This window comes from Pelophylax lessonae (assembly GCF_965119305.1).
Source record: "Pelophylax lessonae genome assembly, chromosome: 5".
Lineage (NCBI taxonomy): Eukaryota > Metazoa > Chordata > Amphibia > Anura > Ranidae > Pelophylax > Pelophylax lessonae.
In genome coordinates this window covers 295,533,323-295,547,417 of record NC_138772.1, presented here as the reverse complement: position 1 = coordinate 295,547,417, position 14,095 = coordinate 295,533,323, and the positions used below count along the sequence as shown (strand labels likewise).

Below are 14,095 nucleotides of genomic sequence, written 5' to 3'. Positions count from 1 at the left end.
AAATTTTAAGACTTAACATGTTATCCATCTATTTACTCAAATGAACATCATCTTTTATCATTTACCAAAAAAAGGGTAACATATTGGGTTGATTTACTAAAGGCAAATATACTGTGCACTGCAAGTTCACTTGTTCCAGAGTTTAGTAAATTAGGTAAAGCTTCACTCTGCAAAATATACTCAATCACATGCAAGGAGAATAAAAAAACAGGCTTTTTTGCTTGTACATGTGTAGCACCCTCCTAGTCAGGTGCTAGGTAGAAAGTATAGTTTTGGCTCTGTCTGCCTATTAACCTCCCTGGCGGTATGATTCTTTCGGATTTTAGGTGCTGAAAGCTGTACCATTATTCTGCATGTAATTCTTAAGAATGAGCAGCCCAAACCAACTATTTACATATGATTTTTTTTTTTACTGTGCGCTCTTCTTTATAACCTCTCGAGTATGATAAAGTTTGAAACACAAAATCATAAATTATAATATAATAAATAGCTATAAATAGGTTAAAGTATGTATGTATGTATACATATATATACTATATATATATATATATACTGTATATATATACTGTATATATATATATATATATATATATATATATATATATATATATATATATATATATATATATATATATATATATATATATATATAAAACGTACAATAAAACTGCAGGAAAGGGCACTGGGGGGCAAAGTAATGTGAATTTATTTTGTTTTGCATTGTATCAGTGTGTTTGGTGTGTTTTACTTTTGAATAGTGGTTCCATATACAATGGCATCAACATTGTTTTTATTGGCTTAGACATTTAGGGCTGTTCCTTGATCCAAAAAAATTAAGGTGTTTATATGGGTACTTCAGTCTCCTTATAATAAGGCAGTGGTGGAGAGGAAAGCATTCTGTGTATTCATGTCATTATGAGCAATGTGACAACTGGTGTATTTTTTTACTGAAAATTTGCAGATGAAAAACATGTGCACTAATTTCAACTACCACCATTTTATTTCTCAGGGTCTTTGCTTTCAGAAAATATATATATTTTTTTTTTTGGGGGGGAGGGGGGTTAACTAATCTTCAGACCTGAAAAGTGCATTATAAAATGTGTACAAAAACATAAAAAATAGCTCTGGTACTAAGGTGGGTAAACAATTCCCAATCATTGTTCCCTGAGGTGAGTGAACATCTGTTTGACATTTGACAGCTAGGAGCATGAATGTTGCTAGCTGCCAGACATTACTGTCTCTAACAGCTCTTGTTTCAACAATCAGGAACCAATAGACATGCTTTCCAATCATATGATCACTATGATAGCTATGACATGAGTATCATATGAGGTTTGTTGTTAAACAAATCTCTCCTGGGGCTAGCTGTCAAACTATTCCTTACTCACTGTGCAGGCAGAAAGAAACACATTATTTCACATGAGACAAGTGAAGTGTTAATAACATACAAAAGATAGTTTCCATTTTTTTTTATTTGGCAACCTATAAAAAATCATGAGCAGCGTACTTGAAAAAGACACCAATAAAAGCCTTATATGTCCTACAATTTACAATTATTTAGGTAGGCAAACTCATGTTTAAGGTTTTTTTTCTCAAATTAACCAACACATACTGTACGGACACTGCTCATTTTGGTCTGGGCATCTTTGTACCAATGACCAATGGTCCTACAATGGACAACATTAGACAAAGAAAGCTTAAATTATTGGCCCCCAGTAATTCAAGTAAAATAATAATATTTCACAAAACCTTATTTTATTCTCTATACGTTGACACATCAATAAATATCAATACTCCATCAGCAGTTGCAATTTTTTGTGTAAATAGTTTAAACATATTCTTCAACATATTCCTAATCCTCAGAATGGATGTTCTCAATCCTCAGAAAGGATGTGCTGGAACTGGAGAGAGTTCAAAGAAGGGCAACTAAACTAATTAGGGGATTGGAAGACCTTAAATACGAGGAGCGATTACAAGTGCTTAATTTATTCTCCCTGGAGAAAAGACACCTGAAAGGGGACATGATATCGATTTACAAATATCTCAATGGTGATCCCAGCATAGGAAAAAACGATTTCGTCTCAGAGAGTGTAAGAGGACACGTGGCCACACAATGAGATTAGAGGAGAAGCGGTTTAACCTTAAGAGCTGCGTAGGGGTATTTTCACTGTCAGGGCGGTAAGAATGTGGAATTCTCTTCCACAATTTGTGGTATCAGCAGGGAGTATCAATACTTTTAAAAGACTATTGGACGTGCATCTCAAAGAACACAATATTCAGGGATATGGGAAATGAATATCGTCACTGACACACACACACCTACACAGGTTGAACTGGATGGACTGTTGTCTTTATTCAACCTTAACTACTATGTAACTATGTAACTATGTACATAGAATTAGTAAACTCTTAAAATGTACTTTTATATAGTACTTTTACTAGTGTTTACATAATTAAGCTGAGTACATTCCAGATGCATCAAAAGAAAAAGTATGTCAAGTCATACAGGGGTTAATTTACTAAAACAGGAGGGTGAAACATCTGGTGCAGCTCTGCATAGAAACCAATCAGCTTCCATTTTTTTTGTCAAAGCTTAATTGAAGAGGCTGAAGTTAGAAGCTTATTGGCTACCAAGCACATCTGTCCCAGATTTTGTACAGCCCCACAGTCTTTTTTCTTTAGCAAGCAGCCACTGCCATAGTTGAAGATCCTGTTGCCTACCAGAATGATATAGAGATGGACCCTGCTGTACAGAAGCAGAGATCCTTTTTTAGAGGTCAGACACTTAGCAAATCAACAAGTTCATGTTGTTTCCTGGGCCCCATTGCACCTCACCAGAATTTGTTTGCATGCATTGAGACTTCAGATAAAACAGATCTTTCTGTATTCTTTATAACATAGTGTGATGTGATACACTGCTGTATGTTGCAGTGCAAGAGCAATGGAATACTATTCAAAATGAATGGCACTTCAACGCAGCAATGGTCTGGTGGGAACGGCCCCTGAATGCGCAACCCCAACTCTGACTTAGCACTGGGTGTGCAAGACCTCTTGATATAGATCACTGTATCCATTGTAGAGAGGCCAGCCCGTGCCACTGTTTATTTTAGCAGTTTAAGCCACATTTTTGGAAAGGTAGGCATGCTGATTGCTTAGGTGTGGGCTGGGTTTATAATAAACCCAGGGTTAGAGCTCAGGGCTTCACCCAACAGACAGGAGGTCTGTGAATGGGAGTCAGGAGGACTCACATCCTCTCTAGGAGTCAGAGAGGCTGCATGGGGCAGCCAGAGTGTGCATGTCTGCAGGAGGCAGATGTAGTCCATGACAGGGCAGCAAGGAGTTGATCCTGAGTAAGCTATAAGAGAGCTTAACTTGAAGAAAACCTTTGTGTTGGTCTGATGAGTAGACCTAAGGCCTAGGCTTGAGGCCTGAAGCAGCCACATGGCAGGAGAGTAATGGTGGAACCCCTGCATGGGAAATATCTGTCTTTTGTGAATTTTTCCATTATTTTAAATAAAAGTGGGCTGCCATGCCCTAAAAAAATGCAGTTTTAGACTGGCACAACTTCTTAAAAATGCATGCACCACTTGAGTTTAATCACCCTGATCTTACACCATATAGGGAGCAAGGGTCCTTCACTACAGCATGCTGGTAGGGGACAGGCTTTCCTACTGAGGCTGCAGCTGCTTTCTAAAGAAAATTAACTAAAAGTCTTTGGGCAGCCTTTATATGTGATTGAAATGTATTTAGCTGATTTTAAACTGGAAGTTCAACTGGGATTTTAAATGCATGTCTTGGATTTTCCTACTAGCTCTTTTCTGTTTGTGTTTAATGCACACGCAAATAACAATGGTTACAGTATGGCTTGTTGCTTCCCCCAACAATTATATCTGCAACCTCCTATTCTATCTGTAAACAAAGACAGAACACAATAACAATATAATGACAGCTTACGGTAGACAAGTATAAAAGATTTATTAGCCTCTTATACCAATGCTGAGGATCAACTATACATCTGAAAAGAAAAAATTACAGAAGCTTAACTTTTTTGAAGCAATCTCTTCAGACTCAAAAGAATATCACATTATTTTCATTCTAGTAGGAAACTTTAGCACTGTGCTTAAAGGCTAACTCCGCTTTCATTGGGAAACAAAATTGCAAATAAAGAAAAATAGAATAGCGTATACATTTGTGACACAAGTTATATTGCAACTAAATGTTATTAAAAAATACCTTTCCTTTTCAATCTGGAGCATATTTGGAAATTCCCCTGGGGGTGGGACTTTATAGGTCACTCCAAGAAAGTTTTGTTGAAAATATAATTGTTAAATATATATTTTATTAATGCACATGAAAATATAGAAAAATACACATACAAAAACAAAAATGTAAAGGTACAATTAAAATTTAGGCAAAACTGGTGTAGATAAAAAGATGTGCATATACACTCAACCAACTATTCCATGTATGATCCGACGTTTCGAGGTGGAGACCTCTTCTTCAGGGGCTGTACTGGAAATAGTTATTTCTGCAAGTATTGGAAATATCATAACAGACAACTGTCAGTTCATGAAATTCAACAGCGGAATATAGATATAACATATTTTGTGTACATACATATACTTATTATGTCAAATGAGACCATTCAAAGAAAAGAGATGCAAAATAGACTTACATGGTTGGTGGAAATATGAACACCAGTGAATTGTTTTGCCAGCAAGTAAAAACACGGATTTTTGACAACACCCACAATCTGAAGCCACAGTAATGTTCTGAAAATGCAATGCAAAATGGCTACCTGGAGCTGTTCTTTACACAGAATGTGTACTGACCACACCCCAGAAACATAATTTCCTGCTAATGTGATGGGCTTATTACAAAAAAATGTATTTAGAGGGGTCACCATGGAGCAATGGCATAAATATTAACCCAACCGGAAATGGGAAAAGCTCATAGACCCAACAGGCAGTGGGTTAATGTACCAGCCATATGGGAGGCTCCAAAAACACATATGAGGGGAGGGGCAACATATGGGACTTTGATGGTGTCATACAATATGGGTAAAGACAGATTCATAAAGTTTTTTAAAAAAAAACTGAATTTATTTATTACATCATAGCAAAACATATCTTTAAAAGACAACGAACAGGATAGATATGTTTTGCTATGATGTAATAAATAAATTCTGTTTTTTTTTTTAAAAAAACGTTATGAATCTGTCTTTACCCATATTGTATGACACCATCAAAGTCCCATATGTTGCCCCTCCCCTCATATGTGTTTTTGGAGCCTCCCATATGGCTGGTACATTAACCCACTGCCTGTTGGGTCTATGAGCGTTTCCCATTTCCGGTTGGGTTAATATTTATGCCATTGCTCCATGGTGACCCCTCTGAACACATTTTTTTGTAATAATTCATTGGGGACGTAGGTGTCTGTTTTTTTTATATACAGATTGACATACATGGCCATCTAGCAGCCTTTTTCTGTGATAGGCTTATTGATTTTCCCAGAAGTCTGCACTAAAATGTAAGTCAGATTTCAGGCATCCCCTGCAACCAAAAATAGTAATTTTTGGTTAAATACTCCCAATAGGAACATGTCTAAAGGGTTTCAGACCCAACAACTCTCCTTATTAGAGCCCTGCAGCTGCTGTAGCTGATTGATAATTAGGCAACCACTCCCATTTGACTCACTAAGCTCAGGGGCACAGAGGAACAAACAGTGATTTCTTCAGAATAACAAAAGGTAGGAATCTGCAACAAAGGTTGTTATAATCCTTGCAATGTACAGAGATCACCCAGAGGGGAATGTTTTTTCTCAACAAAAGTGGAGTTACTCTTTAACGAATCCCTGAGTCTGGTTGCTAAACTAGTCTTCACTAGATTCATTCATAGTGAGACTAAAGTCCTCAATGTAAAGGCATGGGAAATTTTGCTACTTAACTTTTAGCCTTTGGTGACTTTTACTAAAGAGTAGACTTAGTACAGACTAAATGAAGCCTAAAGATTCCATTGATTTTCTCAAAAAAATTTATTTTTTTTTAAATGGTGAATGTGGCGTCATGGATTTATCTTTTTAGAAGTATGTGGATAAGGCCCCTTTCACATGGGCTGGATCCTCTCGTGGGACTCTGCTAGCTCAGCAGAGATCGCTCTGTTGATCCCCGCTGAGCAGGCAGATGACAGGTCCATCTCTGCTCACTGTGCTGAGATGGACCTGTCAGAGTTCCGCTCTCCTCTATGGGGAGATTGGATGAAAACAGACAGTATGTCTGTTTTCATCTGATCTAATCTGATCTAACCCGCTGGGCAGATGGCTAACATATCGCCATCCGTCTGTTTTAAGTGGATCTTGTCGGATCAGATGACAGACGGTGTTAGAAGACACATCTCTGCTGACATCCGCCTCTCCATACGCCTCTCCATAGAAGAGAATGTATGGCCAGATCAGGTCCACCTGAAAAGCGGACAGGCGGACATAATTGGTCCGATCTCATGAAAGGGGCCTAAGGGAACCCAATTAACCTTTTACCAGTTCACAGAGAACAGACACGTTTTACAAAAACTACTTCTCGGAGGTCACTGGAGGTGGGGTGACCATAAATGCCAGGATGAGATTGGAGAAAGGTCAGGTGCTGAAAAATTTATAAGCGGATATCAAAGTGAAGGAGGTGTGCAAGTTCTTGGTTTTCCAGCTATGGGACTATAAAATGTTATGTGTGGTTTGCAGGTTCATATCTGTTGTAAATATAAATAAATAATAAAACATTGGTGGGTGGTTCACATTGTGGGGGTTGTGTGGGCAAATAAGCTTGAAAGACAGATAATTGATTACTCTTTCACGTCCAATTATGACAGTGTGATAAACATGATATTCCAGGAAAATACAATTTTGTACCCTTCTAGTATATAGTTGCTATACTTCATCACAACAGAAAGAAAATTAAACAAAAAATGCAAAAAGTCATAATGATACATTTTTTCATAATTTCCTTCCTATTGTTTAAATGTATTATTGTTGATATGCTGTATACACTTGTTCAGATAGAATATTGAAAAAATGTGATTACGTTTATGACTTGTTGTGTTATGTTGTTTTCTGTTATATTTTAAGCTTGCATTTCTGTATATCTTTGATAATGAAAAAAACTATAAAATCTTGGATATTTTAGATTATAAAAAAATAGACACCTAGACTCACATAATTTATAGAGTGAGCTTGCTTGGCTTTATGTATTTTCTCTACTGTAACATTTGGTAGTTTACTGCAGTATCATAAATTTGCAGCACTGTTAACATTTGGTTTCCAAATAATTTGCAAACTGCACACAGGAGCACACAGTTTCCATTGTCGCCAGTTTTAAAAAATGTGGCACTGCCTGCAGATGTTTATTTGAATTATTTTCACTTCACTATCAGTTTTTTTAATAATGATCTTTTAATACGCTAGCAAAACATAAATTAGAGCCATACAGCACTTAATGTGAGATATTTAATTCTAAAATCGCATTATCACTTGAGGTAGAGTTGTAAATTTACTGTTAGCTTGAAGCCTAATGCAAGAGGGAATTTCTTGTGGTTACAAATCAGAAAAATCACATGCAGCAAGCAAGCCATATGCTTCAACATATATTGCAAATGTGCAGTCACTGAGGAAATCCTATTCTTCCCTATTGTGCAAGTTTGCAGTTATCATAACTTTTATAGCATTGTCAATATATTAATAGCAATATTTACTGGCATTAAACTATTCTACATCAAGATTTCAGAAATATTATGGTGATATGTTATGCTAATAAAATAGTTTTTTTCAGCACCAACAATGCATGTGTATAAGATATATATATATATATATATATATATATATATATATATATATATATATATATATATATAATTATTATATATTATTATAAGATAGATAGATAGATAGATAGATAGATAGATAGATAGATAGATAGATAGATAGATAGATAGATAGATAGATAGATAGATAGATAGATAGATAGATAGATAGATAGATAGATAGATAGATAGATAGATAGATAGATAGATAGATAGATAGATAGATAGATAGATAGATAGATAGATAGATAGATAGATAGATAGATAGATAGATAGATAGATAGATAGATAGATAGATAGATAGATAGATAGATAGATAGATAGATAGATAGATAGATAGATAGATAGATAGATAGATAGATAGATAGATAGATAGATAGATAGATAGATAGATAGATAGATAGATAGATAGATAGATAGATAGATAGATAGATAGATAGATAGATAGATAGATAGATAGATAGATAGATAGATAGATAGATAGATAGATAGATAGATAGATAGATAGATAGATAGATAGATAGATAGATAGATAGATAGATAGATAGATAGATAGATAGATAGATAGATAGATAGATAGATAGATAGATAGATAGATAGATAGATAGATAGATAGATAGATAGATAGATAGATAGATAGATAGATAGATAGATAGATAGATAGATAGATAGATAGATAGATAGATAGATAGATAGATAGATAGATAGATAGATAGATAGATAGATAGATAGATAGATAGATAGATAGATAGATAGATAGATAGATAGATAGATAGATAGATAGATAGATAGATAGATAGATAGATAGATAGATAGATAGATAGATAGATAGATAGATAGATAGATAGATAGATAGATAGATAGATAGATAGATAGATAGATAGATCGCTCTCTTTTTTTGGTTTATATGCAGTCTCTGCTGTGCATCCGGGCCCATTTTTTATCCCTGATTTGTGTGTGGTGGAAGCCATTGGAATATATATATATATATATATATATATATATATATATACTGCATGTAAATAATATTTAATGTTGAATCTCTTGCAAAGTTTTTTTAAAAAATCCTGGTAATCGCATATCAATGAACAATTTTTATAGATATATATACACACACACATATCCCTGCAGGCCTAATTGATCCTTTGATTACTCAGCCTTTGCATCCCATGCATTTGTTCTATGCATGGAGCAGTAATTTCAGCATCAGGTCCAAACAGTGCCCAAGGTCAGGAGCATGCATTAGATGTAACAGCAAGCTGAACATTATTTCTACAGTCCCAAAAACTCATTATAATAATGTTCCCCTGAAATAAGTCTTTGCTATAATAATGCAACAAATATATATAAAAAAAAAAAAAAAAAAAAACCTAGCTATGGGATCTAACAAATAAATTAGCTTGATTTTGTCCTTTATTTATTTATTTTTTTTATGGAGGAGGAATTTCAAAGTATAAAAAAACTGACAGTAGACTTTATATAGAAGTTTAAGTCTAAGAAAATTTTTCAAAAAAATAGAAATAAAATAAACAAAAAAAAAAACAAAAACAAAGTGTTGCTTCAGAACAACCTGTTTTCAGCTGTTATTTCTACAGTGTGTAGTTTGAAAAAAAGAAAACAAGAATTCTGACAGATTGCCACGAGCAAAAATATCTTTTCCTCACATGAAACCCAAAGTGAGTGAAGAGTTAACCAGCTCATGTCAATGGACATTTCATTGCTATTCAGAGACGAGGAAAAGCAAGATACAGAACTCTAATCCCATACATAGCGCAAAGGTTGTAGTGCTGACAACATCACGTTTTTTTTTCTTATATATGACAGAGATGTTACGTTTGACAGTTCATAGCCGTATACTGAGTGTGAGAAGCGCATACACAACAGCACTTTCTTTCTGCTGATCTTAGCAGTCATTGCAATTCTGTACCTATGGCATCTGAACTCTTGGACCATGTTTACTAGAACAAGATTACCCATTTTTACTCTGAATTAACCTTTGTATGGTTACTTCAGCACAGCATGTTGTATCAAGCAATGAGGTTCAAGAATCACCACAAGTCTTTCAGTTAATAAAAGCATAATTAGAAGAAAATGGTACATGCGTTACATATACTGTCCAAGTTGCGGTTAAACACACTTTATTTATTTATTTTTTAATCTTTTTGTGCTATTTAATTTTTAATAGTTTCTTTTTGCATATATTCAAGTACCTAAACTGGCATGCTGATCTGATTTTGTATTCTTGCTGTGTGCTCTTTAGATTGACTACAAAGCTGCTAAGCTTCTTTTTGTGGCTGCTTGAGCTGAAAGCTAAGTCACTGATTAGTTCTATTTACTATTATACCTGCATGGTAGTTCAAGGGCACAAAACTCACACAGGAAGCAACACAACCCCCTGAGAGCATTTCTGGCCAGTACATCATGGTTTAATATTAAAATGCCTCTAGTTGTACCATATACATAATAATAAGGACGATCTAAATATAAGTGTCAAGCATTTAATCAAGTGATCCATAGGCAAAGTATACCTGTGGTTCCCACCATGAGGTATATTTAACCCCAGGGTAAATGCAAAAGATACTCCAACTTTGTGCAGTAAATTTAGTATAAAAGTTTGAAAGCTTATTAAATATTAAATAGAACACACAACAAATTGGATTTGCTATTTACAGTACTTATTTCAGAAACATAAGAGATTATTTGAAATGCAGTGGTATTTATTTTTAGGGTATGGACAGTTGCATAGTTACATAGTCAGGTTGAAAAAAGACATAAGTCCATCTGGCTTAAAGCGGAGTTCCACCCTCAAAAACATTTTTGAGATAAAGATACCCCCGGGACAGTAAGGGCTAGTGCATTTTAGAATGGATAGCCTCTAAACTGTCCCAGGTTGCACTTACCTTTTAGAAGAAATACTTACCTTGAAAATTTCTTGTCCAGCGCTGCCATCTCAGGTGTGGGCAGCTGAAGCAAGGGCGTTGTCTTCGGTGTCCTCTTCCATGTCCTCTTCGGTCCCAGAATGCCCTTCACTGGCCCCGCTTGTCAGTTCCGGTGCAGGCGCGTCATCTCTGCACAGCTTCAGGGCATGCCCAGAAGCTGTTTAGCAGGGAATGACACACCTGCACCAGAAGTGACGAGCAGGGCCGGTGCAGGCGCATTGACTCCTGGGAGCGATGACGTTCAGCTCCCAGGAGTCAACGCAAGCAGGAAGTGACGGTGCAGGCCGCGGCCACAGAGGGAGGAAGTGGAAGGAAGGTGAGTATATTTTCTTCAAAAACAAGGTAAGTAAACAAAAAAAAATTGTCAATATCCATTTCTTTTTCAGGTGACACAGAGCAAGCAGATGGGCCAATGTCACTTTTGCAGGTGGAACTCTGCTTTAACTAATAAAAAACAAAAAACAGTAAAGAAAACCCAACCATTCAATCCCATACACACAATCCTATACCCACAGTTGATCCAGAGGAAGGTGAAAAAACCCATCAAAGCATGATCCAATTTGCTACAGCAGGGGAAAAAATTCCTTCCTGATCTCCCAGGCGGCAATTGGATATTCCCTGGATCAACTTTACCTATAAATATTAGTACCCAGTTATATTAAGTACACCCAGGAAAGAATCCAGGCCTTTTTTAAAGCAATCTAGTGAGCTAGCCAGAACCACCTCTGGAGGGAGTCTATTCCACATTTTCACAGCTCTTATGGTGAAGAAATCTTTCCGTATTTGGAGACGAAATCTGTTTTCCTCTAGACTTAAAGAGTGCCCCCTTGTCATCTGTGTTGACCTTAAAGTGAATAAGGGCCCTTTCACACGGGCGCTCCGTATGTCCGCAAATCATCCTATTTTTTTGCGGATGATTTGCGGACATAATGTAAGTCTATGGCATTGCGGATGTCAGCGGAATACCATCCGCTGACATCCGATTTTCCTCCTGTCAGTTCTGTTCCGTTTTTTGGAACTGAAAAAATCCTATTTTTGTTCCGTTCAAAAAACGGAAAGGAAGGAAAATCGGATGTCAGCGGTGTCATCTGCTGACATCCGCAATCCCCATAGACTTACATTAGGTCCGCATATCATCCGCAAACGGATGGGATGATATGCGGACCTACGGAGCAGATGACAGAAATGTCATCCGCTCCGTGAAAAAAAAAAAAAAAGTTCCGCAGCGGACCTTTCACACGGAAAGCCCATGTGAAAGAGCCCTAACTCAATACCAAGTTCACTATATGGATCCCTTATGTATTTATACATGTTGATCATACCCCCCCCCCCATATCTCCTCTTCTCAAGAGAGAATTAATTAAATTCCTCTAATCTTTCCGCATAGCCAAATCAGTGTATATTTTTTAGTCTGTAAGAAAGTTAGAGACTAGTATGTGTACAGTATATCTGAAAATCAATCAGTCCTGATGTACTGATAGACTAATTTCTTGAGACCCAATGCCGGGACAGTACAAATATCCCCCCAGTGACCCCTTTTTGGAAAATAGACTGTCCAAGGTATTTAGCACGGGGCATGGCAAGTTTTTTGAAATTTTAATTTTTTTGTCACAATTTTTGACGAACTTTGATGAACTGATCAGGGACACTGACTGGTGACAGTATGTTAAAAAAAATAATATTTTTTTTTTACATATTGTCACCAGTTCAGTCATCATAAAGCTGGTGCAGCGGTGATCAGGGACACTGACTGGTCACAGTATGTTCTAAAAGTATAATAATAATAATAATATTTTTTTCAATTTTTTTAAAATATTTTTTCTTATTTTTTTTACTTTTTTTTTTTTTTACAGTTACTAGAGTGATACAGTGTTACCATAGTAGTATTTTTTTTTTTTTTTTTACACACTATGGTTGCTAATAACTGTGAATTTTACAGTTTTAAGCAAACATTTTTTTCTGAAAAGAAACTTCAGCGTTTACTATTGTGATTAGCTGTGATTGGTCACAATTAAGCACATGGTACAGATAGGCTTAAATTGGCCCTGTCTGTACCATGTGATTACTGTGACCATAGTGCTCACAACACTACACAATGAAAGGTGTGAATCAAAGCCTTTAAATGTGTACAATTGTCATTTGATTTGCTGTGAATAGCCACAGCAATCACATGGTTCCAGCCTCGGGTCGGTACAGTGACCTGCCATCTGCCATCGGCTGTGTCCGGTGGACACAGTGGATAACAGATTGCACTGGAGCATGGCTCGATCTTTTGAGGATAACGGTTAGGGTTTAAAGGTGAAAAAGTTTGGGAAACACAAAATACTGCTAAATGAGTAAATGAAGCAGAGGCATTTCTTAGATAGCAACATGGGCAAAGAAAAAAAAAAACAGAAATGTGTATTGCCTATTGTATACATGTAAAAATAAGTTCTTTCCTTCTTTTTTTTGAGTCATTCTAAGATTCTATAATTGACCCTAATGCTGTATGGCTGCAGTAAATTGAAGTGTGATACCATTTACTGTTATCTCTTGGTATCATAACGTTGCCTGAACCATTCAAGGACTACAGATATGCACCTTTTTTATCTCTCCTTTCTTATTTCCTGTACATTTTTTAGGTTCCTACTATCACTATATATATCTAAACAGTGGCTTTGCACTCTCTTGTTTGTTGGCATGATCACGCCCATTGCATTGGTCCATATATTTTTAGTGGGCTTTCAACAAGCACTGACTTCTTTCTTTTAACCATGTTTTATTAAGGGTTTTCAAGAAAGTACAAATTACAAACATGAAATCGGGACATCTTCTATTATCTCTCCGCACATAAAAGGCTAGATATACAAGTGTTTTGTGAAATATAATGAATACAAAAAAAAAAACAGGAAAAAATGAGATTAAAAATTGTTCAATCATAAAGAATACATAGATTCATAACAAACTAGCGTTGTTGGCTGTGTCGTTGGCCCAATCGAACACCCCCTTGGGAGCAAACTGTGTCTGAATTTAGGTACAGTTTGTCATCCCATTCAGGTATGGATCTTCCTTTTTCCATAAGTTTTTGTATTTTTAAACAAATGTATAAGACGATACATCCAAAGTAGGTTTAATTACTCACATCATGTTTCCAATGTACGGAAAAGACTATATTGGAACAGATCATGTAATCCTGATAACTCAACTTGTTAGAAAATGTGAAGACTCTGGGATTGATGATGTCAGGAATGGTGAAAGATATGATGGAGGGATTGAAAGGAAGCGGGAAGAGGGATAAGAGGGTGGGAGGCAAGGTAGTCCGGGCTAAAG

The 14,095-nt window shown here is 36.0% G+C and overlaps 1 protein-coding gene across 2 annotated transcripts in view; it reads left to right on the top strand.

The window, feature by feature from the left end:
- CDH12 (cadherin 12) overlaps nt 1-14,095 on the top strand; it is a 1,418,552-nt gene that overhangs the window by 828,817 nt on the left and 575,640 nt on the right. The gene's annotated exons all lie outside the window — the stretch shown is intronic.